Raw genomic sequence first — 6,822 nt, forward strand, 5'->3', positions numbered from 1 at the left:
ATAATAATCATAATAATTATAGTAATAACCATAATAAGCTTGGAAATAATCATAATAAGCATTATACTAGCCATAATAATCATAATAATCATAATAACTATAATAATCATAACAGTCATAATAATAACCATAATAAACTTGGGAATAATCATATTTATCATTGTAATAGCAATAATAACCATAAAAATCATAATAGCCATAATAATCTGAATGTTGATCATAATAATCATACTAACAGCCATAATAATCATAGTGATCATCATAATAACTACAATAATCATAATAATCGTAATTGTAATGTTAATAAGCATAGCAATAATCACAATAATAATAGTAACCATAATAATCTTAATGATGACCATAATATCCATGATAATTATACCAAAACCCGTAATAATCATAATAATCATAATAATAACAATAATGGGTTCGGAAATAATCATAATATACATTATACTAGCCATATCAACCATAATAGTCATAATAGCCATAATAATCATAATAGTCGTAATAATAACAATAGTGAACTTGGAAATAATCGTAATAATCATTATAAGAGTCATAATAGCCATAAAAATCACAACAGCCATAATAATCAGAATGGTGATCATAATAATCATACTAACAGCCATAATAATCATAGTGATCATCATAATAACTACAATAATCATAAGAATCGTAATTGTAATGTTAATAAGCATAGCAATAATCACAATAATCATAGTAACCATAATAATCTTAATGATGATCATAATATCCATGATAATTGTACCAATATCCGTAATAATCATAATAATCATAATAATTACCATAATGGGTTCGGAAATAATCATAATATCCATTATACTAGCCATATCAACCATAATAGTCATAATAGCCATAATAATCATAATAGTCGTAATAATAACAATAGTGAACTTGGAAATAATCGTAATAATCATTATAAGAGTCATAATAGCCATAAAAATCACAACAGCCATAATAATCAGAATGGTGATCATAATAATCATACTAACAAGCATAATGATCATAGTGATCATCATAATAACTACAATAATCATAATAATCGTAATTGTAATGTTAATAAGCTTAGCAATAATCACAATAATCATAGTAACCGTAATAATCTTAATGATGATCATAATATTCATGATAATTATGTCAAGATACGTAATAATCATAATAATCATAATAATAACCATAATGGGTTCGGAAATAATCATCATATACATTATACTAGCCATAACAACCATAATAGTCATAATAGCCATAATAATTATAATAGTCGTAATAATAACAGTAATGAACTTGGAAATAATCGTAATAATCATTACAATAGCCATAATAGCCATAAAAATCACAATAGCCATAATAATCAGAATGGTGACCATAATAATAATACTAACTATCATAATGATCGTAGTAATCATCATAATAAACTGAATAGTCATGGAAATAATCTTAATAACCATTATTATTAACGTAATAACCATAATCATCATAATAACCATAATGATCTTAATGATGACCATAATATTCATCATAATTATACCTAGACATATAATAATCAGAGTAATCATAATAATAAACATAATAAGCTTTGAAATAATCATAATAACCTTTATACTAGCCATAATAACCATAATAATCATAATAACTAGAATAATCATAATAGTCATAATAATACCCATAATAAACTTGGAAATAATCATATTTATCATTATAATAGCTATAATAACCATAAAAATCATAATAGCCATAATAATCTGAATGTTGATCATAATAATCATACTAACATCAATAATAATCATAGTGATCATCATAATAACCACAATAATCATAATAATCGTAATTGTAATGTTAATAAGCATAGCAATAATCACAATAACCATAGTAACCATAATAATCTTAATGATGATCATAATATCCATGATAATTATACCAAGATCTGCAATAATCATAATAATCATAATAATAACCCTAATGTGTTCGGAAATAATCATAATATACATTATACTTGCCATAACAACCATAATAGTCATAATAGCCATAATAACCATAATAGTCGTAATAATAACAATAATGAACTTGGAAATAATCGTAATAATCATTATAATAGTCATAATAGCCATAAAAATCACAATAGCCATAATAATCAGAATGGTGATCATAATAATCATACTAACAACCGTAATGATCATAGTAATCATCATAATAAACAGAATAGTCATGGAAATAATCTTAATAATCATTATTATTAACGTAATAACCATAATCATCGTAATAACCATAATGATCTTAATGATGACCATAGTATTCATCATAATTATACCTAGACATGTAATAATCAGAGTAATCATAATAATAATCATAATAAGCTTTGAAATAATCATAATAACATTTATACTAGCCATATTAACCATAATAATCATAATAAGTGGAATAATCATAATAGTCATAATAATCGCAATAACCATAATGGTCTTAATGATGATCATGATATTCATCATAATTATACCAAGATCCACAATAAGCATAGTAACCATAATAATAAACATAATAAGCTTTGAAATAATCATAATAACCGTTATACTAGCCATAGTAACCATAATAATCATAATAACAATAATAATCATAATAATTATAGTAATAACCATAATAAGCTTGGAAATAATCATAATAAGCATTATACTAGCCATAATAATCATAATAATCATAATAACTATAATAATCATAACAGTCATAATAATAACCATAATAAACTTGGGAATAATCATATTTATCATTATAATAGCAATAATAACCATAAAAATCATAATAGCCATAATAATCTGAATGTTGATCATAATAATCATACTAACAGCCATAATAATCATAGTGATCATCATAATAACTACAATAATCATAATAATCGTAATTGTAATGTTAATAAGCATAGCAATAATCACAATAATCATAGTAACCATAATAATCTTAATGATGATCATAATATCCATGATAATTATACCAATATCCGTAATAATCATAATAATCATAATAATTACCATAATGGGTTCGGAAATAATCATAATATCCACTATACTAGCCATATCAACCATAATAGTCACAATAGCCATAATAATCATAATAGTCGTAATAATAACAATAGTGAACTTGGAAATAATCGTAATAATCATTATAAGAGTCATAATAGCCATAAAAATCAAAATAGCCATAATAATCAGAATGGTGATCATAATAATCATACTAACAACCATAATGATCATAGTGATCATCATAATAACTACAATAATCATAATAATCGTAATTGTAATGTTAATAAGCTTAGCAATAATCACAATAATCATAGTAACCGTAATAATCTTAATGATGATCATAATATTCATGATAATTATGTCAAGATCCGTAATAATCATAATAATCATAATAATAACCATAATGGGTTCGGAAATAATCATCATATACATTATACTAGCCATAACAACCATAATAGTCATAATAGCCATAATAATCATAATAGTCGTAATAATAACAGTAATGAACTTGGAAATAATCGTAATAATCATTACAATAGCCATAATAGCCATAAAAATCACAATAGCCATAATAATCAGAATGGTGACCATAATAATAATACTAACTATCATAATGATCATGGTAATCATCATAATAAACTGAATAGTCATGGAAATAATCTTAATAACCATTATTATTAACGTAATGACCATAATCATCGTAATAACCATAATGATCTTAATGATGACCATAATATTCATCATAATTATACCTAGACATATAATAATCAGAGTAATCATAATAATAAACATAATAAGCTTTGAAATAATCATAATAACCTTTATACTAGCCATAATAACCATAATAATCATAATAACTGGAATAATCATAATAGTCATAATAATCGCAATAACCATAATGGTCTTAATGATGATCATGATATTCATCATAATTATACCAAGATCCACAATAAGCATAGTAACCATAATAATAAACATAATAAGCTTTGAAATAATCATAATAAACGTTATACTAGCCATAGTAACCATAATAATCATAATAACAATAATAATCATAATAATTATAGTAATAACCATAATAAGCTTGGAAATAATCATAATAAGCATTATACTAGCCATAATAATCATAATAATCATAATAACTATAATAATCATAACAGTCATAATAATAACCATAATAAACTTGGGAATAATCATATTTATCATTGTAATAGCAATAATAACCATAAAAATCATAATAGCCATAATAATCTGAATGTTGATCATAATAATCATACTAACAGCCATAATAATCATAGTGATCATCATAATAACTACAATAATCATAATAATCGTAATTGTAATGTTAATAAGCATAGCAATAATCACAATAATAATAGTAACCATAATAATCTTAATGATGACCATAATATCCATGATAATTATACCAAAACCCGTAATAATCATAATAATCATAATAATAACAATAATGGGTTCGGAAATAATCATAATATACATTATACTAGCCATATCAACCATAATAGTCATAATAGCCATAATAATCATAATAGTCGTAATAATAACAATAGTGAACTTGGAAATAATCGTAATAATCATTATAAGAGTCATAATAGCCATAAAAATCACAGCAGCCATAATAATCAGAATGGTGATCATAATAATCATACTAACAGCCATAATAATCATAGTGATCATCATAATAACTACAATAATCATAAGAATCGTAATTGTAATGTTAATAAGCATAGCAATAATCACAATAATCATAGTAACCATAATAATCTTAATGATGATCATAATATCCATGATAATTGTACCAATATCCGTAATAATCATAATAATCATAATAATTACCATAATGGGTTCGGAAATAATCATAATATCCATTATACTAGCCATATCAACCATAATAGTCATAATAGCCATAATAATCATAATAGTCGTAATAATAACAATAGTGAACTTGGAAATAATCGTAATAATCATTATAAGAGTCATAATAGCCATAAAAATCACAACAGCCATAATAATCAGAATGGTGATCATAATAATCATACTAACAAGCATAATGATCATAGTGATCATCATAATAACTACAATAATCATAATAATCGTAATTGTAATGTTAATAAGCTTAGCAATAATCACAATAATCATAGTAACCGTAATAATCTTAATGATGATCATAATATTCATGATAATTATGTCAAGATACGTAATAATCATAATAATCATAATAATAACCATAATGGGTTCGGAAATAATCATCATATACATTATACTAGCCATAACAACCATAATAGTCATAATAGCCATAATAATTATAATAGTCGTAATAATAACAGTAATGAACTTGGAAATAATCGTAATAATCATTACAATAGCCATAATAGCCATAAAAATCACAATAGCCATAATAATCAGAATGGTGACCATAATAATAATACTAACTATCATAATGATCGTAGTAATCATCATAATAAACTGAATAGTCATGGAAATAATCTTAATAACCATTATTATTAACGTAATGATCATAATCATCGTAATAACCATAATGATCTTAATGATGACCATAATATTCATCATAATTATACCTAGACATATAATAATCAGAGTAATCATAATAATAAACATAATAAGCTTTGAAATAATCATAATAACCTTTATACTAGTCATAATAACCATAATAATCATAATAACTAGAATAATCATAATAGTCATAATAATACCCATAATAAACTTGGAAATAATCATATTTATCATTATAATAGCTATAATAACCATAAAAATCATAATAGCCATAATAATCTGAATGTTGATCATAATAATCATACTAACATCAATAATAATCATAGTGATCATCATAATAACCACAATAATCATAATAATCGTAATTGTAATGTTAATAAGCATAGCAATAATCACAATAACCATAGTAACCATAATAATCTTAATGATGATCATAATATCCATGATAATTATACCAAGATCTGCAATAATCATAATAATCATAATAATAACCCTAATGTGTTCGGAAATAATCATAATATACATTATACTTGCCATAACAACCATAATAGTCATAATAGCCATAATAACCATAATAGTCGTAATAATAACAATAATGAACTTGGAAATAGTCGTAATAATCATTATAATAGTCATAATAGCCATAAAAATCACAATAGCCATAATAATCAGAACAGTGATCATAATAATCATACTAACAACCGTAATGATCATAGTAATCATCATAATAAACAGAATAGTCATGGAAATAATCTTAATAATCATTATTATTAACGTAATAACCATAATCATCATAATAACCATAATGATCTTAATGATGACCATAATATTCATCATAATTATACCTAGACATATAATAATCAGAGTAATCATAATAATAAACATAATAAGCTTTGAAATAATCATAATAACCTTTATACTAGCCATAATAACCATAATAATCATAATAACTAGAATAATCATAATAGTCATAATAATACCCATAATAAACTTGGAAATAATCATATTTATCATTATAATAGCTATAATAACCATAAAAATCATAATAGCCATAATAATCTGAATGTTGATCATAATAATCATACTAACATCAATAATAATCATAGTGATCATCATAATAACCACAATAATCATAATAATCGTAATTGTAATGTTAATAAGCATAGCAATGATCACAATAACCATAGTAACCATAATAATCTTAATGATGATCATAATATCCATGATAATTATACCAAGATCTGCAATAATCATA

This window comes from Calliopsis andreniformis, unplaced genomic scaffold, assembly GCF_051401765.1.
Source record: "Calliopsis andreniformis isolate RMS-2024a unplaced genomic scaffold, iyCalAndr_principal scaffold0132, whole genome shotgun sequence".
Lineage (NCBI taxonomy): Eukaryota > Metazoa > Arthropoda > Insecta > Hymenoptera > Andrenidae > Calliopsis > Calliopsis andreniformis.